Source organism: Amblyomma americanum, chromosome 2 (genome assembly GCF_052857255.1).
Source record: "Amblyomma americanum isolate KBUSLIRL-KWMA chromosome 2, ASM5285725v1, whole genome shotgun sequence".
NCBI classification, from domain to species: Eukaryota; Metazoa; Arthropoda; class Arachnida; order Ixodida; family Ixodidae; genus Amblyomma; species Amblyomma americanum.
The window spans coordinates 171325200-171348345 of record NC_135498.1 but is presented as its reverse complement, the minus strand read 5'-3'; the positions used below and the strand labels follow the sequence as shown (position 1 = coordinate 171348345).

Sequence of the window (23146 nt, the reverse complement as noted above, 5' to 3'; positions counted from 1 at the left end):
GGAATGTGTTCTTTTGTTATTAGCACAGCATGTTTTAATGGCGCGTTTTATTGCATTTAGTATTTACTTCAAAGTAAATATGACCGACGTAATTATTTGATTCGAGTAGAAGGAAGTCTGGTAAGTTGTGTTAATGTTGCGTGGTTACGTTGCCGTGCTTAGAATAGCGTACCTTAAGTGTGCTAAAATCCACATGCTTTTTCATTGCATCATGCATATGTCATGTTTCATGAGGTAGTACATGATCGCGACACTAGTTTGGAAAGAAGCAGCCGCAGGCGTGCTACTAACAGACACGTGTCGAGATTGAGAGGGGATGCGGCAATGAAAAGTTTTGTTATTTATGCGTGCGATATGTAACTAAATTTGATGCAAATATGAAGTTGCTATGCTAGGTTTAGTTACACTTTTTTTTTGTAGCTATACCTGGTGCAGTTCTTCGGTAATTATAATTAGCACCCTCGTCAAGTCACCCCAAGGTCTTAAATAATTGAGTAGAAAGTGCGCAATTTTTTTTATGCCAGCATGTTCACAAAGCCCTGTTCTGTATGATGACGTGATCAGCTCTTTTTTTAGATGATCAGTACTTGTCCATGTGTAGTTACATGAAAACGTTTCTTACAAAAATAACTAACATAGTACTGGACGTGTAGAAAAAAAAGATCAAGAGATTTATTACACTCCTCAATGTGTCGGGAATTGTTTGCGACAAATAGAATCATTCTTTTTTCATGCGTTATGAAATTACTAAGGTGTGAGTGATGCAATTCGCAGAAAACGCGAAAGGTCAGAAAACGAACCTTATAAAGTTTATTCTCTCGTTGATGGCCTCTTCGCTTTCACTTTGGTCAAAGAAATACGGCACTGAAGTCAAATAAAACCTCAAAGAAATTATCTCACAATTTTAGACGACCACACATCTAAAAAGTGTAATTTTTAAATTTCTACTCAATATTTTGCTATAATTTTTCGCCACGAAAGAGAAGACTCTAGGGCTAGGAAAGAAATAATTCCAGAAATCAAAAATTTTCGCCAAATAGACCAGTTTAACAAAGGGAGAGAGAAGTCTGCCTGGCTGGTGCGTGATCCTGTGGCTAAAAACAGCACTTAAGCGAGACAGGAGAATGGGGACAACGCTGTCCCCACTTTTCGCACAGCGAGACACATGTGAACAGATGGCTCCTCCGAAACAATGCCAGCACTTCCCCTGACTACTGTCCCGAAGTAAAATTATTCTGGCAAGTGCAGAGTGTCAAAAACTTATCTTATTCAATGCCTAGCGTAGAAATCAATGGCAGAAATGGTTTCTGTTTACTACTAACCGTAAATAAAATACACAGTGGCAAACTCTTTCTCTCTGAATATGCCACATGTGGCCAATATGAGCTCGTGTACTTCGAGAAATTCGACCATTGCTGTGATTCGCAGAAACTGAAAACGCGCACACAAGCCTTGAAAACCCGCGCTCAACACCACTCCCCGACGCCACTCCCTGGCCTTTTGCCTACTGCGAGCCCGCTAGGGACTGCAGCGCCACCTCGTTTGTTTGCAAACATGCAGGACGTCTATACACATACTACGCTTGTAAATGTGCACTTTGCGACATCTTGAAACTCTGTAGTTCGCATACCGGATGGCTGGACAAGCGTTGAAAATTTTCTCTTCTTCCCGTTTTTTTGCTTCATATATCCGCAAAGTGGATAGCGACATTTAATGTGGTGCTGCATTCATGCCCACTTCTGGGGATTGTATTCGTAGGAGGTTTTGGTGCTCATTCGTGCCAGCCTTGGGGCCAAGTATATGGGTGAAGGATTGCTGCTGTCGCTAGCCCCATTGTGCAGAAGTTACTTTGCTCATATAGCTTCCAAGTGTAGAAAACCATCTTAAGGAGAGTGCTTGTAATGGGGCTTCTATTTAAAGCACATGTGTTGAAGGGCATGTCGAGAAACTGGGGAAACTAGATCTGCTGATAAAGCGTTGAGATCGAGCTGCAAGTTGTATGGATTCCTCAAAGCACAGAGATGAGCAATGGACTGATGGCTTGACATGTAGCACAGTTCGTTGTATCTGATAGGATTCCTTTGCGGAGGGCAAAGGTGCGGAAATTTTTGAAAAGTGCAACTTCACTTCAGACTTCAGTGTAGTGTTTGTTTCTTGAACCCCCCTTTGTCTTGGGATAGCAAGCAAATTATTACCGACAAGATTTCTGACCAAAATGATAGCTGTGACATGGAGAGTGACGAAAGCAACATTGTTTTTGAACGGGAATTAGAAGAAAGTAATTGTTACGTTCGGAGCGTGGGAGCCCCGTTAGCAAGGAACCTCTCAACTCGGTTGCTGGGCAGAGGCTGCGTTTATTGCAAGAGCAAGGACGAGGGAGTGGGAGAGAGACGTGAACGAGTATAGAAGAAAGCGCTCCCGGTGCCGTGCCGCGTAGACAGTCAGAGGGGGGATTGATCTCCTCGATGGCGCCACAAGGATCGGGTGTCTCGGCTCATGCATCGCTTGTAGGAGGTTCCTTTGAAGCTGCTGGCTTGCATGCATGAAGGAGGCATGGCAGATGGAGCGGCCGTGCATCATTTGGCTGTGCCGTACGCAACATCCCTTCCTCCTTAGATCGGGTCACCGTAGCAGTTGGGTGGACGCCGTTCTCGTTGAGGTCTTGGAGAAGTTTGGTGCTGCGTTGATCTGCTGGGCTGGTCATCGCGAGGTTGGGTTGCAGTCATCCAGCCGGGCCGTCGCTTCTCCATGTTCAGAGTGGGGCACTGTAGGCAGATCTTGCGCAGGCGCAGTTTCCGCTGGTAGCGTGATTACGTATGGAGCCGGCACATTACAATGCTGTTTAGTTGTTGGTCCGTTAGTCCGATAGTTTGGTGGCGGATCCTGCATCGAGTGGAATTCTGCACCTGGCTTAATATGATCAAGGTGCCGCCGAACCTTTATTAACCAAGATCGATGTCCCAGTCTCTTTAACACGGTTCCCTCAATCCAGGCTGGGCTTCCTGTGAAGTTTCGGAAGAGGATTGTTTGCCCCACGGCTACTCTTCTCGGCGAATTCGTAACGCTGTGCTCCGAGGTCGCCGTTTCAGCAGGTCGTGGCTGAATGCGGTGTGAGTGCCGTTGAGAGCTCACGACCGAAATGTGTGGGGTTGTCGCTCTACCCGTAGTTGCTGAGACGGTTGTGTGCTGCTTAAGCAGAAATCGAGCGAACCTGCATGCGAATGCTCCAGACAGATCTTTGGCCAGTGCCTGCTTTGTCTCAAAGACCATTCTTTCCACTTGGCCATTCGTGGCCGGATGATAGGTCGCACTCGTGATGCGTGTTATCCCGTTCTTCTTTAGGAAATCTTTCATTTCCATGGACACAAAGGACGGTCCGTTGTCCGTTACCAGCCTTTCCGAAATTCCGAAAGTTGTGAAAAGGTTCTGCAGTTCTTCGACCAATGTCGGTGACTGTATGTTCCGCATGTGGCGAACTTCGAGCCACTTGCTGTATGCATCTACAACAATCAGCAGCATCCTTCCCTCCACGGGGCCAGTGAAGTCGGCGTGGATTGTTTGCCATGGTGCTGTTGCGCGCTTCCAATTGGGAGGTGGTGGCTTAGTTGGCACTCTTTGATGCCGACAGCAACCCGTACAACTTTTGACCAGTCGCTCTATGTCGCTGTCGACACCGGGCCTCCAAAAATAGCCTCGAGCGCACGCCTTCCTAGCTGCCACGTCCCTGTGGCCTGCGTATGCCAAGTTGAGCACGTATTTTCTGGCTTTCACCGGAACTACCAGTCTGGAATGCCTGATGAGACAATCTTCTTGTAGTGAAAGTTCAGGAAAAACTTTTGCGAACACCAAAAATTCTGGTTTTGGCAACCAGTGCAGCTCACCACTTGAGACAGCCCTCATTACTCGGGATAGCACTGGGTCTTCCTGGGTCATTTCCGCGAGTTGACGTGGAGACAGCTCGACGCTTGGCGTGGAAGCCAGCATGAGCACATCACCAGAGGGGCATGGCTCATCTACTTGGGTGGGCAGTGGCAGCCTGCTGAGTGCGTCAGCATTTTGGTGCAGGAGTCCAGGCCTGTACACCAAATCGTAGCTGTACGTTGCAAACTTGAGGCACCATCGAGTCACCCCAGGGGAGAGTACCTGGGGTAATTGTTTTTCTCCCATGATGCCTAGGAGCAGTTGGTGTTCCGTTAGCACGGTCACGTGCCGGCCAGCGATATAATGGTGAAAATGGCTCTCGCCATAAAGTACCACGAGACCTTCCTTGTCAAGCTGGGAGTAGTTCTTTTCTGTGGTTCCGAAGGTTCGCGACGCAAATGTAATGGAAGCTTCTCTGCCGAACGCATATTTGTGCTCAAGAATAGCGCCTACTCTATATTGTGAAGCATCTACGAACACAGAGAGAGGCTTTCTTTCGTCATAGTGTGCAAGCACTGTCGATGATCAAACCATCCTCTTAAGCGTGTCGAAAGCGGCCTGGTGCTTTTTCTCCCACGTCCAGGGCATGTTCTTCTCGAGAAGCTTGTATAGCTCTGCGGCAACTGTAGCTCTGTTCTCTAAAAAATGGTCATAAAATGCCAAGAGCCCTAGGAACGCCTGCAGAGAGGTCTTTTCAGTCGGTCTAGTTGCCTGAAGAATTGCTTGGACTGTTTCCTCGATCGTGTGAACACCCTCAGCGTCTATCTTGAGACCCAAAAACCCAACTGAGTCGATGCCGAAGCTGCATTTCGCTTGCTTGAGGCGTAGACCTTTCTCGCTTAGGCTCGACAGGACTTCATCTAGACGTTGTGCATGCTCGGTAGTGTGCTTCCCACTGACAATAATATCATCCAGGTAAATACTCACCCTGGGAATTCCTGCCAGTGTCGTCTCCATCATACGTTGGAAGATGGCTGGCGGAGTGGATATTCCAAAAGGAAGCCGTTCCACTTTGAACAGTCCTTTGGTGGCGTTGACGGTGAGCAGTGCAGCTGTCTCGTCATGGACCCTTAGCTGTTGATAGGCCTGGTAGAGATCCAGCATTGAGAAGATGGTTCCACCTCGCAGCTTTGCGAACACTTCCACTGTTGTCGGTAGCGGGTATGCTGTCTTCTTCACCACTGCGTTAACGGTGCTTCTGTAGTCGCCACAAACGCGAAATGTTCTGTCCCTTTTGCGCACTCACACTAAAGGTGTGGCCATTTCAGCATGTTGCGTCGGCTCCAGGATGCCTTGATTTTGCAGACGGTTGAGCTCTTCCTCCACTGGCTCTTGATAGGCTAGAGGCACTGGGCGCGCCTTACAGAACTTTCGTGTTGTGCCTTCTTCCAAGTCCAAGTGAACCAAAGGTCCCACATAGCCGTCAATGTCTTCTTTAAACACATCAGGATGGCGAGCGAGAACCTCCCGGAGCTCTTGTCTTGGTTTGGCGACCTAGTTAATTCCATGCGTGCGGATGTGCAGCGCCGAAAACCAGTCACGTCCTAGCAAGTTGCAGCCAGTCCCTTCCACCACCAGCAGAAGTAGCATATAGTCCTTTGACTTAAATCATACATGAACTTGTGCCGATCCGATGGTGCGAAGTTCCTCTGCCAACCAAGTGTGCAAGTCCAGGGGTTCTCTGGAAAGCTTCGGGGCGTTCGTTGGCCACGTTTGGCGGTAAGTAGCCTCGCTGGGAACATGCGACGCCTGTGTCGACTTCGAATTTCAGAGGCCTTTCCTTGACCTTATTGCCAACAAGGAATTTGGGTTAGGGTTTTCGCTCCCTTACGGAGTGAAGCTCGTAACATGAATTGCTGTGCATGGCGTGTCGTTGCTCGTGGACTGAGCATTCACACTGTGCATTCCTTGCCTGGTGCTGGGCTTGCCTTCTTTGATTTTCTTTTTCCAGGTGATGCAAGCGTTCTCGATGTGGCCCTTCTTGGAAAAAAACGGCACTGGGCTGTCCTGAACTTGCAGGTATCAGCCTTGTGCCAGCAATCACATCGATAACAGCGCCGTTGCTGTGGTGAATGTTTGAACTCCTTTTTCGGTTGAGAGGTCTTGTGTACCTCTGCAGAGCTCGTCGCTCCCTTGAGTCCTCGCTGCTGCCTCAACACACTTTCCGATGACAGGGCCAGGTCCAAAGCACATTGAAAAGTCAAGTCTTTCTTCGCGAACAGTCTCTGTTGGAGGTGTTCGTCGCGGATCCCGCAGACGAATCTGTCGCGAAGCATGACGTCCTAGGGCAGCATCGTGGGGTTCGTTAGAACAGGTGTATGGCCTTCTGCTGGTGGCGGCGATGTTGCAGACGTTGTCGTAAGCCCTCCAAAGTTGCAATCAGCTGTCAAACCTCCGAGGGCTGCGACGTAGCTGCTGATCGATTCTTCCGGCAGTTGGTCGCGTCGCTCGAAAACGCACCGGCTGTACAGCTCGGAGGGTCTAGAATCGAAGTGCTTCTGGAGAAGTGTGACCAGGTTTTGATAGCTGACCTCTCCGGGAGTCTTCGGTGCAACCAGCGCGCAGGCAGTTTCGAAGGTGTCGGTCCCGCACAGCGTCAGGAGGAGTGCGGACTTCTTTGCCTCATTGGAGACGTCGTTCGCCACGAAGTAGAAGGTGAGGCGCTGAATCCACGATGACCAATTCTTGCCGTTAAAAGGCTCGACGGCACCGTGCAGTACTCCGCAGCCATCGGCGTGGTCTCGAACTGCATACAGTCTAAATCCTACTTCTCGTTTGGAGCGTGGGAGCCCCGTTAGCAAGGAACTTCTCAACTCGGTTGCTGGGTAGAGGCTGCGTATATTGCTAGAGCAAGGAAGAGGGAGCGGGAGAAAGACTTGAACAACTATAGAAGAAAGCGCTTCCGATGCCGTGTCGCGCAGATGGTCAGAGGGGGTATTGACCTCCTCGATGGCGCCGCAGGGCTCGGGTGTCTGCTCACGCATCGCTCGTAGGAAGTCCCTTTGAAGCTGCCAGCTTGCATACACGAAGGAGGCATGGCAGATGGAGCGGCCGTGCGTCGTTTGGCTATGCAGTACACAACAGTAATTATCTTAATATTTCTCAGACTGCCGCGTCTAACTGCTGCCTGTGAACACCCCGACAATAAAAGATGTGATGTCAACCCTGGCTGTCGTGAGCTATTGCCAGCACGGGCCACATGAAAGGACGTGTTTGACGTGATTTTTCTTCATTGTACAGTAAATTTTGTTCGGCTCCCTCATGTCCACTTTCTAAAATTTTCTATCTCATGGTTGTATGCTTTGGGTCACTACTTGCCTGATTCAGTCAGAGGAGCAAGTGCGGCCTTGTTTTGGACGAGTTTGCGATGCCACACCTGACCTCCAGGAACCGCATTTGTAACTGGCTTCCAGGTATGCTACCGCACCTAAAGCACTATTCGATCCTTCTGAGTCGCCGCATGTTCATCCAAGATTCAGCATAAACATTATGTAGGTAGTCCCAGCTCCCTCAGCACTGCAGAGGCGGACTGTGGCAGATCACCGACATTGTCGGCAACCAGATGGATCATAAGCTTGACCTTTATTGTGCACGCTCGGTTAGGTGGTCACTCATTGAAGTTGAAGTTGTAATCTCCACTTGTGCCCTCAATTTCACTTGTATTTTTCATTCAACAGTGCTCATCACTCGAAAGCATGGCATGAGACGGGGAATCGTCAGCTGCGCACTGCCAGCCAGCTTGTCCACTGCGCTGCTCAAGGCAAATCTGACGCCATTTCCCCTTGCTCATAACTCGATGCGACCCAGCGGCCACTAATAAAGTGTCGAAAATACAGCCGCCCGCTCAAAAATAACTGGAATGATGACTGTATACTAAACTAACTGTACCTTAAAAATGGAAATATGGTGCTTTCTCAGTATTTTAGCAGAGCAGTGCCACCTAGGCTGCCTTGATGCCAGCGCTGCCATTCAGGGTGGAGACAACCTCAATGGCGCCGCCATATTGAAGCACACGAGATCGGCTGCGCTAGCGTTCGTAACGGCGCCGTTCATGCTTTTGGCGCACTTCGAGAGCTTTGACTTGAACAATCTTTTTCATCAATATTGCACTGCGCATCTTTTTACTCATAATAGCCATTTTAAAGGGACACTGAGGAGAACCCTATCAAAATTTTTTTGTTAGCAATATCTGATAGTTCGGCATTTCATGGCTTTGTTGACGCTTGTCCGGGAGTGAAAGATGCATTTATTTCAAAGAAATTTGGATTCGAAGTTGAAAAATTTTTCCCACCGCTCCGATTCAAACTCGAGAACTCTTATGACGACACTGAGAACTCTTATGACGACACAGAACGGAGTGACGTGAAACGTGACGTAAACGGAGACTCAGTGATTTCTGGCGGCTAGTGGTGCGGTGCGCAACCTTTCTTTGCAAGCACTTTGCAAGCCTCAGAGATTCGTGACATCCATGAAGTAAGGAAAATTCCTCCATGGTGGCACCTCTTGTCCTAGGAAGTCATCACGCTTGTACTTGCGAGATTGGCCTGTGGCGACGATACCTGTATTTGGTTCTTGCTATTTTCTACATTACAAGAGCTTTGTTTTCAGGAAGAGTGGCGTTTTTGTGATCAGGAGCTGGTATTCTATGGATACAAGCCAACTTCAATTTCTCCTCAGTGTCCCTTTAACATCCGAGGGTCAAATACATTGTACGAATTAATTTTAGTGCCCCGAGTGGTCGAAGTTGAACAATTAGTGTGCCGTCTGTTGGCTGTCATTTTAAAGATCCACTGCCCAGCAGGTGCTACCGCTCCGTGCGAGTGTAAGAATTTTTTTCCCTTTTCTACGTGGTTTTTGGTTTTTCAAGTCCTGCGCTTTGATAACAGCTGCTCCTGCGCGGCGTTTGGTTTCGCTTTTGTCGCGCGGGCTGTTTCCGTTTGTTGTGCTTGCAAAGACTAGACCTGTCTGCTTTTTAATCTTTCAAAGTGTAACTGCGATTGGTTCGCCTGTTTTGTTGCTCACAGGGATGCAATTACGTCTGTTTACAGGCCGGCGCTGGTATATACAAACGATGCCGCGCATACCAACGTTGCCACTGTGCCTGCGTTTTCTTTCTCGAGGCCCACGAAAACTGACTGCCCCTCGGCGGTAGGATAAACCACTACTGCAAGCTTTCCTCGTTTCATTTTTCTGACGGGCGCTCAACCACTGAGCGTTCTTGCGAGCGCTCATATGCAGACTTCACTTGCGCTCGACCAGAAAAGGTTTAGTAAAAAAACTGCAGTTTTGACGATGCCTATGCATTATTTTGCCTGCAAAATTGGGTGGTGATGGGTTAGGCTGTTGAAAATAACTGCTACCTAAAGGTTGAGTTTCACTACTGCTGCAGAAAAATATGTAACCTGGCTTGTCAACCTCACCCCTTACAGACAGAAAAGGCTACAAAACAAAAAACAAAGCAAATTATTTATTTAATGTCAAGGGCAGTCAACCATGAAAAACCGCAAACTACAATACAAGTAAAGATAGAGGGACAGAAAAGGGGTATGCACAGTGGGGATTAACCTTAAAAGGAAAGCATAAAAGCAAAACATGAAAAAAGATGCAAATCAGCAAATAAGCGAGCAAGGCATAAAGGAAAAAGTTGCTATGTACACTGTGGTGTAACCTTTGCAACAAACATGAAAACAAAGCATGAAGAAAGACGCAAACTACAAAATAAGCCAGCAAGTCAGTGGTAAAAAAGGAGCTATTTACGGTGTGGTGTAACATTTAAAGCAAAGTACTCTACGGCAAGTTCACACCATGCACAGTCTTGCTGCCATAACCGTCGTCTGATCATCAGGCTCGTTTAGCCAGCGGACGTAGATACGCAGTCGCATGACAACAAAACGGCACATCAATTTTCTCGTAACACTTGGGTGGTCAGCGTACTCACTAGGTGGCAGAGAAACTGATCGCTCAATAAGGCTCGTCAATGTATCGATTGGGTGATCTAAATGACAAATATCGTTTTCCTGTGAAAATTTCTTAGACACATTCACAGGAAAAAACAAAGCGCAGTACCGTATGGCTTGCATAGACCAAATTTCTAGAACCTTGATTGTACTTCTTGAGCTGCACAAAGAGCATGTTCATCGGAAGCCTCATCAGCAATGAGGGTCTCGGTACAGGCAGAGCATGGTTTTTTAGTAGAGATAAAAGACTTCGCCAAATACCCTGCCAAGTGAGCAATGATGTCATTTTCTACAAGAAACAATGGCTCGCCCTTTGTGCATTCATCATCGTACGAGGGTTCTTGAAATTCTTTCTGCACTTCTTGAATCTCTGCAGAGAAGAAATCTACTGAGTAGTTGCTGTCGTCCGTTTCATAACCAGAGTTCTGAGGTACCTTGAGGAACTGACTAACTGACACAATTCTGAGCGCATTTTTGACATCATATGCACTGGGCACGGGAGAAATCATCCGGATGACCGAAAACAAGTTCTCCAGGCAATCTTGGGCCAATCGTCCTGTCAAGAACAATGCGTAGCCACATTTGTTTAACAGAAATTCATGCAGTTGAAGCAATACAGCAGTGGACATTAGCACCCTGCCTGGCATGGTTTCCAGACCTTTTTGATGCCAATGCCTAAGCTCTCAATGACTTCAACAGCGAGTTTCAGCATTGCAATAGCCTCTTCATATTTACTTTCATTTGACAAGCTCAGAGCAACAACAGGGTGCCATGCAGTCATGATTGTGTACCATTTGAAAATGGCTTCACAAAACCAGGCTGTTGTTTCAGCCGCGGGCGGCAGCTTCATGCGCTCTACAAAGTACCTTATAGCTGCAGGTGCTTCCCGGAATAACTGAACAGCTACTCCTACCTTCATCTTTGTGAAGTGGCCATTGGAAATGTGCATGGTACTCGGGTTAAGTGCCACCTTCAGTTCTGTGTCCATCTTTAGGACTGCTTCTATGTACTCAATCGACACATCACTGCTTCGTAAATTGTACTTTGCCACTATTTCTTCACTAAGTTTCATGGGATCTTTTCGCACAAGGCGCCCTCTAATATTTTTTAGTACATGTGAAGGATCCGGCATAAAAAACAATAATATGGAATTGTCACCTGGGTGGGGAACAGTGCATGTAGTGACAGAGTAGCGGGAACTTGACAGGTTTAAGCTCCGCCACATCGCACGGTTGGAGCTCCCCATGTCGCATGTCACGCACAGCACACGCAAAGAAATGTCTGCACAAAGGTTGATTAAATGGAAGACAGTCTCTCAGCTTCTCTCCATTGATAAAAGCACCTGTGTAGTGATAAGCAATCACCTGCTTCCAGCGTGTGTTTAGGCCTCCAACCATAAAGACGATTACATGGTTTGCTGCTCGGTCGGTTTCAGGGAGCGTCACCTTGCCAAGGAAGCCGTCACTATTGTGGTCAAGCTCGACACCCTTCGGAATCTTCATTTCATCGAGAAATATGACGCAGTCTTTTTCAACATTTGACATTGCGGCCACTTTCACTTTCATCATATTTACTACATCAGTCATAACGCCGGGCTTGAATGACAGGTGCTGTAGTCGTCTGCAGAGTGTTCTTCGTGAGGGAAGAGGGATGCCCTGTTCTAAAAGTAAGTCGTAGCCTGCAGAGCCACAAGCAAATTTGAGTTGCAGCGCTTTCTTTATGGTTTCTGCACTCCATGTACTACCTTTCCGGCTCTTTCTCTTCAAGGCAGCCTTCTGCTCCTCGTTCAAGAAATCCAAATTTTTGGTCAGCGCAGAGAGATCTTTTTCTAGCTGCTTTGTTTTCTGGCAGCAGTCTTCAACTTCTTTTTTGCTGTCGACAAGTTTTCATGCAAGTCAGTGTTTTAATTTTTCGCATCTTGCAGAGCCATTCGTAGCTCACATGCAGAGAGCGAGGAAATACCTTCATTGCTCTCATGCTCGACTGCACCTTCTTCGAAAGAAGACGTACTGTCTTGACTCAGTTCTGCGGAGTCTTCTTGGTCAGCGTCTGTAGCAACTGTTGAGGACGAGTTGGTGCCTTCCACGCCAGCAGGTCCACATTCGGCGGGCCGTCATGTAGGCAGTATCCTTCGCTTAGGTTGAGCTGAGTTAATAATAATAAAAAAGACGTCTCAATGCTTATTGCAATAACTGCAAATCGCGGAAATAATACGCTTCAGTACAATTATTATTCACGTCTTAAGTCAAACAGCGTGGGCACAGCTGCAGACTTTAACAGGTGGCGTCCATCCTGTCGATTTCTCTCAAACTGGTCCTCTTCAAAGTGGAGCTAAAAAATAAATAAAACACAAAATGTGATTATTCACGTTTGTTTGGACTGATACAAAAATACTTGTAAAAATAACCAGTTATTTAACGTGCTTAACACAAAATGTTCATAAAAATTGTTGCTGTATTACAGAACCTCGCACGTTTCCAAACAACACGCAGGCTACGACGGACGCCGAGCAGGAAAGACCAGAAAAAATTTGACCCATAATATGCGTTAGCTGCACGTTTACATGAGCACATCCTGCTTAGGCATTTAGCTCTATCACAGAATAGTAACCACGATTGGGTATGAACTTGCAACGATAAGGTCTGCTTACGAACAGCGTAGCGCAAATATGCCCTGCGACCATAACATCGGCTACGTCGCTTTCGAATAGTATGAGGCAATTATATACCAGTAAAAAAAAAAATCCTGTTTGTACTTTGACATGAGAGCCGCAGTATATCTACTGAGAGCTCGGGCAAACCGCAGGGCTTCGAGTGGCACCAGTACAACAGCCGTGCTCTCCAGATGAAGCAGTTTGTGCGTTCAGTAGCAAATAATAACGAGCACTTAACTTTTATTTCGTCTATTTTTCACTCAACACAAAAGTAACTCTGCTGTCTGAACAACAGTGATGCGAACTTCTCTGCAAAAGAAACGCCAGTGCTTCTTGTGAAAATATAAAACAGGTGTGCGACGTTACGATTTTTTGCTGGTGTTAAAGTATTCTGCGAATAAAAAACACCCTCGTCCTACTCTATAATCGGGGCACTACTCGCACAGAAAAGCGAAGTTCAAGGCGAAAAACACGTTCGCGCCCGTACGTATGCGCGTACCTTTACGCTGCCTATACAGCAGCGGCGTACACTTACGCATTTGCTTTAATTGCAAAATGCGGATCGATAAGACTTAACTGTTTCGCAACTCACTGCGCAGATATATGAGCTGTCAGTTGCGTTCCACCGATCCTGCTTTACTTGAGCTTCCCATTTCTTTCTCCGCTCCGAGTCCCGGGGGAAGCAAAAACAACGCAGGCATTTACGTGTTGACCCGGAGCACATTGGCACACAACAGCGCGTCATGATGGCTCAGTGGACTTGACAAGCTCATCACTCGGTTAGTCTCTGCGCCAGAACGGTATACGTGGCCTGGGCATCCCTTCTGGGAGGGTTAACGTCCAACATTACCGGGTAGAAAGACAAATACATGGCCTCAACTCTAAGCCTTTTCAGGCTGCTGTTCGAAACAGAATGGGTGCTCCGAAGAGCGCAGCGGGATATACGGAGCCTCTCCCAGTACTGCACCCCACGGAAGAACCGGTCGCCAGGTCGGGGTGTGCCTGTACCCATTCGGTGGGTACCCGTCGGTGGGTTTCGAACCTGCCACCTCCCGCAGCCGAGGCGGACGACCAAACTTCTAGGCCATGGCTGCAGTCGAACACTCTCAAACAAGTAAAACCACCAGCGAGTAATCCGCAGCCACTGTGCCTGGAACAACACAAGCACAGCTCCTTGCACCGAGCAACAGCACCCGCCCGCTGTGATTCAAAATGGCGTCGCAGCGAGAAAAGGCGGCGTGGGTGCGGTCAAAGGATGGCACCGCCCTGAACGGCGGCGCTGGCATCGAGGCACCCTAGTGCCGCCTGTGCTTTTGAATGAGAAATAAAAGTGGGAAAAACCTGCGATGAGGTCTGAAAGGGGGAGCCACAGTCACAAATGGTCCCTTTCACTCCCGTGGTACAATCTGTAGGGTATAAAAAGGGCAGTTGGGAGTGACGTGAGGCAGTAGGCCCCAAGCTACGAGGAAGCGTTAGCCCTACCCTTCTCTTCCGTAAGCTTGTTGTGGACTGTCAGAGTCTCCATTGCAGTATTGGTGCCCACCAGAACCCCTCACTGATCCAATGGTTCCCGGTCAAAGCAGTGTAGATCACCCATGCTCGTACCCATGGACTTAGCGTTGCAGCACTGGTTACGCACCAAAGAGCCCTTCTTGCTTCCAACGGCCTCCGATCAGCCCCCTAATTCTTTGCGGCAGCCCCCTTTGCCTTGGTTGTTTTTCCCCCCTCTGACAGACCTTCAAGCAGTTGTTCAATCCTTAACCAGATAACCCCTGGTCTATTCTCTAAGGTTGCACACCGCCCCCATCGCAATTGAAGGTGCTCCCCACTGCTCGTCACAATATTTTTGAGAGTTCAGTATCCCTGTAATGGTCATATCCTAATAAAATGTAAAACAGGACAGGAGACAGAAATGAAAACGACACCACAGGCGTTTTCGTTTATATGTCCTGTCCTGTCTTATTCACGCAATTCCATCTTTTATTGAAATAAACAAACTAGCCCGCAAGAACGTTCTATAGACTACATCGTATCCCAGCCAACCGAAAAAAGTTAAAGTGCAGAATGTGAAATTCCAGATGTGCGGTTCCTACACCTGCTGCCTTGTGTGTGGAAGTTTCTAATGTGACATCATACAGTTTCAGCCATCATGGAAGCCCGACACAAGATAAGAGGCTGCATTGTGGAGTGCTGGCTGCTGGGGCTGCTGTTGGCTCGTGGGACAAGTCGCCAACAAGATAAGTGTAGCGGCTTCTGCTGCCAGTTTGTCTAGCTTAAAATGTGTGGAGCTAAATGCAGGCATCAGCTCTTGCATCTTGTTCTCATTGCATAGTTGGCAGCTCGGAGCTATGAACGGATGCAAATGGTGGCAGATGGCATGAGAAAAATCTCAAACTGGGCAGCCTTGTTAAATGCTCTGAAGTTTCTCATGTCTGTTTTTTTTTGTTTTTTGGCATAACCTGGTTGTGATAATTATCGGTTATAACAGTATCTTCTTGGCAGTTCAGTAATGGTATAAGTTGTGTCACGAGTAGTAGGGAGCACCCTTGATTGCAACGGGGAGTTGTGCAACCCAGAGAAGAGACCGGGGGTTTTCTCATTTGAGTCTAATGACTGCATGAGGGTGCGGCAGAGAAGGGATAAACCACTAATGCGGCGGAACGCTGCCATGAACGATTAGGGGAGCTGATTGGAGGACATGGAAGTAACGAGGGCTCTGGTGCGCAACCAGTGCCGCAGTGCAAAAGTGCCGCAACGCTAAGTGTAGATACCCAATGCTAAGTGCGGGGTATCTACACTGCCTTGGTCGGGAACCATAGATTAGCGAGTGCTTCTGGTGGGCACTGGTGCCGCAACGCTGACTCCGATGGTCCACGGCAAGCTTAGGGAATAGAGGGGTAGGGCCAATGCTTCGTTGTAGCTCAGGGACTACTGCCTCCTGTCGCTCCTGACTGCCCTTTTTATACCTTACAGATTGCACCATAGGAGTGAAAGGAGCAGTTAAATTTAATGTTGGGTTGTTGATGACCGTGGCTCCTGCTATCGTACCTCATTGCAGGCTGTTCTCACTTTTATTCTTCAAAAGTACAGGTGACGCTGCTGTGCTACATTGCTTCCCGGTACAAGAATTGCTGTCCTCACTGACAGGTTCTTCTTACAAAAATGATGCTAACACAAAAATAATGCTTGTTGCGGTAACGTGGTAATATACAGTGCTGCAATACACTATACATATGGCGGCACTTTTTGGCATTGTTTCATGTTTGCTGTGGGCTTCATAGCTGTGGGTTTCAGGAGAGAGAGAGGGGGGGGGGGGGAGCTGATTCCATTCTTTCGTGGAGGAGGAGGGGGAGAAACATTTATTTAGAGCATAAAAACTGGGTGGGTTCAGTACGAGAACCCATTGGTCGCCATCATAATCCGGCCCTTCTCAGCCAGCGATTTCTGGTTGAGGGGGCTATGGCTATGAAGGGTTGCCTCCCAGCGCTCATAAGTCGGATCGGGATTACTGTCCAAGTCTGGGTTTTCTTGACATTCCCAAACCGCGTGAAAGAGTGTGCCAACTGCTCCACAGAAGGGGCAGGACGAATCGTAGGTCTCTGGGTACCATTTACTCATTAGGTAAGGATTGGGCAGAGTATTAGTTTGTAGTCGCCTGATTATGTGCTCTTCATATTTACTTAGGGTTTTGTGAGGAAGAGGATATTTTCTTTCGTGGAGCATGAATCTGGTGCACGCACACACTACACTTGTTTTCGCACGCACGCACACACAATGCGATGGTTCCAGTTGATATGACGTCATGAAATGTTGCGGTTCCTGCGTCTTGTTTGCTTTCCCACATGCTTTTCGGCGCACTCGCGCATGCTCATGTGGCACTTCACACACAAACGTTTGGCACTTTACACGCGGTCATGTTCTTTAATAGTAGACAATGTTGTCGCGGAGGCACTATATGGCGACAGGCCCTTTCACTGGCAGTTTTGACATTGTCACATGGGACCGTGTTCATTGCATTGAAGAATTCGTCATAGTCACTGTCATTAACTGGAAACTCATCTGTGTTCGCTTCTGGGCATGGCTTTGTTGCAACTTCCGTACTGGTGGTGGCGCACTCTTTGGAGTGCATTCTTCGGGGCCAGTGGCTGGGTTGTCATCGCAGTCAACGTAGGGCTTGATCCAGTAAAGGGGGGAGACTGCTATTAATGAGAAATTTTTGTTTCTGCACCAAATTTAATCAGATTACATGTCCTTGACTAGTTTTTCGTGCTGATTCCAAAAATGTAATTGATTTCTTGATAGGCTGATTAGTTCCTGAGATACACTTAATTAACACACTGTCATTAAAAAGAACAATTAAGAGGAAAAGCACATTACAAAAATTCATAAATTGCACTTGGTTAGGTTCTAGAAACAGAAAGGGATGCAATGTTGGAAACAGTTTTTTAATTTTACCCTCATAAGTAGTTTCTAACCTTGTAATGCTTAGTAGTAGTTGCAAAATAAAAAAAATACTTATAGATAAATTCACGCGTCACATGTCTTAGAAAAGACAAGCAAATAACGTTTTACTTTTTGCAAAGATATTTATACATAATACAGAGCATACCATGTGTGATACGCTGGGCATTACTGCTAGTCACTACATATGTGTCTTACATATGGTATGCAGCAAAACAGTTGCGATCTTTATGAAGGCATAACTGAACATTGTACTTGCCACAATAAATTAAAGAAAAAAGTTCTTTCCTGGAGGGCAGTGCTTGCACCTGAGTCTGTTGGTTCCCCATACTGGCATGTGGCTGACTCCATCCTTGTGCACTTCGTCGTCGGGTGAGCTCACGCACACTTTGCGTTTTATGGGAGCTGTTATTCCAAATGAGGATGGTATTCCAACTGGCTTTTTGCCCACTGCAATGAGGCATTGAGCTATACAGGCCTGGAAGTGTCAGAGGTTCACATTCTTCTCATTGAGGCAGTCACAATGATGCCTGTACAGAAGCCAGGCATTCACTGTACTCATCATGAGTGTATGATAAAACTTGTATGGCTCCACCAAGTAATTCAATAGATCCACACCTCCCGTGAAGGAGTTGTAAACTTTTATAGCAGCCGGCTGTGGAACATGAGTGTATTTTTTTCCTTTCTATCCCATCTTCGCAAAGTGCCAACTGGTTCAGTGGATTTGTGGACAATGGTGACAGCTCTATTGCTGTGCCATCTCACTACTGATATGTTCCGCAAAGAGTCAACAGTGTAGTCGAAGGCACCAAGGCCGTCTTTCTTTAGGTCACTTTCGGATTTGAGTCTGCAGTCCCTCAGTCTGTTTCTTCTCGGTGTCCCGACAAATCCCAAGCCTCTCTTTGAAAGCTCAGCAGCTAGGTCAAGAGAGGAGAAGTTGTTATCTGCAGCTACTTTGTATCCCCTGTTTTCTGGAAGAGCCCGGCACCTCTTCAGGGTAATGTCGCCGCCAAGACCATATTGGTAGTTTATTTTTGCTTGTTCTTGATAGACATTGAACTGATATAGAAAGCCAGATGAACCGGCCCGTGCCCACAGTTTTATGTCCCAAGGGTGCGGCTTCGCAGGCATGTACTGCTTGATGGAACATCTTCCTGTAAAGGAAATCATTATTTCGTCGACACTGTTTAGTTCTTCAGGTTCTACAGTAAGAAAGTTTCGCTGAAGTTCATCTAACCACGGGCGGATCTTCCATACCTTGTCACGCTTTGCTTCGTCGCTGGCTTCGTTATCTGTGAAGTGCAAAAGGCGCATGATTTTCTTGAACCGGTTACGAGGCATTATGTCAGTAATGGAGCAAACCGCGTTAATGTTCCCAATAGCTGCGAACATGGCATCTGCACCAGCCCCATCAATAAGTACAGACCAACAAATTGTTCAAGCTCGCTTTCCGTGACATTCACCGATTTTCCTGTGGTTTTGGTGCTGTACAGGTTGGTCTCCCGAACTACTGCATTCATCATTGATGGGGTTACGAACTGTCTGAAGTAAGGCAGGAATGAACGAACCTCGGTAGGCTGCGTGGATGTGTCTGTGAACGCAGGGAGGCAGCAATTCATCAGGTGCTTCCTCCAATGACACCTGTCCACGGATCCTGTGCCGCAGTGCGAGCTGCCGACATAATCTTCATCCTCTTCAGAGGACTGATTAGAGGTGTCAGTATCATCTGTAGCAAGCCTGGGTGCACTGTCTGGAATGTATTCGTTGTCGTCAGTCAGGTCCCCAAAGTTGTCGTCGTCAGCTGATGGCATGCAGGTTATGATATCCTTGACCCTGGGAGCTGAAAATAGAAGTTGTAACAGATGTATCTGTAGGTGATCGCAATTCATATCATGTGATACGGACGGCAAAGTTTATGACGAATGCCCACTGTATCTTTTATTTATTTATACATGTACCTACATTCACCCGCAGGGGCATTACAGTACGGGGATGTACCACAGTATTCTTCATATATTAGCACCGAGGAAACAAATATATAAACAAGTAAAACAATAATAGAGGCTAATGCAAGCACTGCGATAGGACATAGCAAGAGCAGGCGACAAAATATCAGCGTAAATGAACACTGTGAATTGAATGGAAATACATGGGAATGTCGCCGCGCACACTAAAAATTTCCTAAGTTTAAAGCTTGATACACTAAAAACGTGTTCCCAGGAGAACACTTTTACGCAGTAAAACACCGATCAAAAGCAACTCAAGGGGGAAGACTGCTTCTGCAGAAAAATTTATTTCTCCACCAAACTTAATGAAATTGTACGTCCTTCACCAGCTCCTCATGCTGATTTCAAAAATGCAATTACTTTTTGGTAGGTTAATTAGTTCTCAAGATATAAATTAGCCCCACATTGTTCACCTGAACATTGAGAGAAAAGTACAACATAAAAGCTCAAAAATGGCACATTGTTAGACTCCAGATAGAAAATGGAATGCAATGTTGGAGACAGTTTTCTAATTTTACCATCATTAGTGATTTCATAGTACAATGAAATTCATGCAGTAAGCTGTGGCTAACATGCAGTTAGGAACTAGATCATTAAAAAATTTTCTGTGGCTTAATTGAAAAATATGCTTCCGAAATTGCATGCTCAGATCACCTAGCTACACACTAAAAAAAATTATGGTTCTGTCGGCTATAGATGCTGAGATATGCCACTTAGAAATTTGCTCAGAGACCAAAATTTTCATTCTGAGAGAAATGAGAAAAACGGAGTGCTGTTTATTGAGAAAAATTTAAAATTATTAATCCAGTGGCCTTTGGACAATTCCTAATAGCCTCCCGGAATGTAGTCTGATTGCTTGCTATCATTGAGTGGCGGTTTTTCAGCGTGCGCTGCACATTTTCTGCTAATTTGTGCTTTTGTGCACATGCAGCTTTCCTTTGCTTGTCTTTTTCTTGCATGCGCTTGGTTGTCTGGAAGCTGGAGGTCAGGTTCAGCTCTTTCAGAATGCATGCAGTAGTTTTTTCATTTCCTGCATTAAACTTTATTACAGCCTCAGCCACAGCAGCCTGAACGGTGAAAAGAGGCGTGGTGCTCCTTTCGGGCAAGTGCCTATATCATTGAGTGTAAGGATTCATTATTATTCTGAGTTTTGCCTCGGTGGACACGCTCAAGAAGCCCCTTGGACGCGCTCAAGAAGTCTTTCATATACAGGCAGCAAAGCGTTGCAGACATGAGGAGGGAGGTTGTGTTGGTGACGTGGCATAGTCTCGCCTCGGGCCTCTGCAGCATTCTGCCTGCACCAAGACTCGGGGCATGTTGGACAGAAGCTGTGGTTGGCCGTGACGTCATTAGAAGTGACATGATGATAGGTGGCTATCACAGCCCCATGTGTGGCCTCCACATCACCAATGTGTGATTTCAGAGCCCATGCATAGTATGAACTCACCGTATTTACTCGAATCTAGGCCGACCCCGTTTCTAAGCTGACCCCCTAGTCCGAAGCCAACAAAAAAAAAATATGACCTGGAATGTGGGCCGAACAAGAAAAAGCGAGGACAGCGTTCACAAAATGCAAACAGCATTTGTTGAATCTGAACGTGCAGAGCTCATTCAACGTCGTCGCCGCTGCTAGACTCGTCACTGCGCTCCTTGTCGCTGTCACCTTCAAACAGTGCACTATCTTCGGTACCGTCAAGCGCATTAGATATACTGCACTTTTTAAAGGCGCGCACAATCAAAGTACCTGGGATGTCGTCCCACGCTGCAGCTACCCAGCCCGCCAGCTGCGATAGCGATGCACATTTGATGCGGGCCATTGCCATTAGCATGTGGTCTTCGTCAGTCAACCAGTCCGTGTAATATTTCCGCAGACGATGCTTGAAAGGTTTGTTGATGCAGACATCAAGTGGCTGCAACTGAGCCGTCATGCTGCCCGGTATGACAGCGAGGTCCGTGTTCGCTTGGGCGAGCGCAGCCTTCTCGTTGTCGGTCAAGTGCCCACGGTAAGAGTCGACGACAAGGAGCGAGTTCTTTGTCAAAAGGGCTCCTGGACACCGTCGCCACACAGTCGTAACCCACACTTCCACCATCGCACCCGTCATTCACTCGTTCTCATTTGCCCACAAAATGACATTTCTTGGGAAAGTTTCTCGAGCAGGCAGTGTCTTCCTTTTAAATATCATATAAGGAGGGAGTTTATGCCCATCAGCTGTGCTGCTTAGCATCACAGTTGCACGCTGCTTCTCGTAGCCTGCAGAGCGCACCTTCACCTCCTTGGACCCTTTACATTCACGGTGTCTGCCACTGGCATATCAAAATACACAGCCGTTTGGTCGTTGTTGCTGATTTGCCCAAGGTTGTAGCCTGCCGCTTCTCTCTTTCGCAGCACGTAGTCGCTTGGCAGCTTCTCGGTGATTGAAGTGCGATGTCGGAGGCTGAAGCCGAAGCGGTGCATGAATTTCTGAATCCAGCCCCGGCTGGCTTAGAAATCCTTTGGCGTTAGTCCTCGCTCCCTCGAAAGTTCCCTAGCTTTCGCTTGGAGCACTTCTGTATCACTGGAAGTGCAGCTGCTTTCTGCGTCCGAACAAAGTCGGCCAAAACTGTCTCCACTTCGTGGTGACGGCCTTTCTTTGGTCCGCTAAACATCCTCGTTACGGCGCACACAAAAAGCTGCTGTCACTGTCCCCTCCAACGACAGACGTTTTTCTCCTCGACGCCGAAGTCCTGCCCGGCTAGAAGGTTCGACGATGCCTCTGTGGCTATCACAACTTTTCACTTGAAAGCGGCGCTGTAGTGGCATCTCCTGCTTGGTGCCATCGCAATAACACCACGCCGCACACTGATATGGCCGACACAACGCAGGTCAAAATGGCGACCTCACTTGTGTACGGTTGGCTACTGGCGCGGCTATTAGCAGCTGCGATACTGACTTCTCTAGATGGCGCTAGCTATGCACCACATTTGGCAGTCTCAATGAAAAAGTAGCGCGTTTTTTAAATCCTCGAATCTAAGCCGACCCTAGAGTTTAGAATATGATTATTTGAAAAAAAAACTATCGGCCTAGATTCGAATAAATACGGCAATTTAGAAATTAAGGGGAGATGCCACTCGAAGATACTTTTTTTTTAATAAGTGCTATAGAGCAATGAAATTTTGTGTGCTTATAGAGTTTTTTCTGCTCTTTCCAAAACACTAATTAGTTTTTCTGTAACTTCACTAAAGTTTGTTCAATGCTTTCCTAAAGTGGAAAACAAAGGGACTTCTGTGCACACTTTTTTACATATTAATTTTTCACAAGGAACATGAAAAACAGCTTATTCTACTCCATAATAACTGTAGAACACTGAAAACTAGCCACAGTATTCTTTTGGGAGCAGCCAGCAGTTTAAAAAAATTTGCAAAATATGCAATACTTCTATTCTCTATGCTTCTAATAAGTTAGCTCCAATTAGCATAATGATATCATAAGTATATTGTTATTATAAATAGATACCAGTGTGCTGTACATATTAAAGAACAAGTGTGCCAAGTTTCATTTATATAAGTCCAATAGAAGTGTGGAAAAATGTGTTCACAAACTTTGAAAATTGCCAAAAATTCCAGAAGGAGAAAACAGCAATTGAAAGTTTGAAAAACGTGTATTTACTGAAAATCAATTGGCCATGCATGAAACTTTCCGAAAATGAGAAATGGGCTGTCCTGCAAATGTCCACCTTCACTAGAACTGGCCAGCACTGTATGTAAGACCCTCCCGGTCCTTGCGGCTCGAGTCTTCAACACGAGCCCTTTTTGCCATACTGCAACGGTGGGCTCGTGCCTCAGCAGTCTGGCAGGCAGACATCTTTTTGATCCGCCTCTCATTTCGAGAGGCGGTAAGTATTAGCAGCTGGTGACCTGGGAGCACACCAAGCTCTTCTAACACCTGTTCAAAGCTTGCATGCCCTTCATTGAACCATAGCATTGCAAGTGCTGTGGCCATCTCGACGACCGTCCTTGATGCAAACTTAGTCTTTGGGCAAAGCAGCCAGATTCTACTATTCAGAGATTCTGCCGCATTCTGTGTCTTGCCTTGGATGCAGCGGGCCAAGAACTTCTCATCTGTCAGCCACTTATATATAGGAAGGACTGCTTTCTCTTGGGCTTTAGCG

General features: G+C 46.9%; 1 protein-coding gene across 6 annotated transcripts in view; it reads left to right on the top strand.

Annotated features, from left to right (window-relative positions):
- The window catches only part of LOC144121996 (uncharacterized), a 117406-nt gene that overhangs the window by 2588 nt on the left and 91672 nt on the right, over nt 1-23146 (top strand). Inside the window, exons 3-4 of one of the 6 annotated variants that reach the window (XR_013312770.1) lie at nt 8970-9185; nt 11314-14082. The exons of 3 other annotated variants lie outside the window; for them this stretch is intronic. The gene's annotated coding sequence lies outside the window, so the exon portion shown is untranslated. Of the gene's footprint in view, nt 1-7598; nt 9186-11313; nt 14083-23146 lie in introns of those variants that run through there. 2 more of the 6 variants (XR_013312769.1, XR_013312772.1) reach the window with 2 other exon arrangements.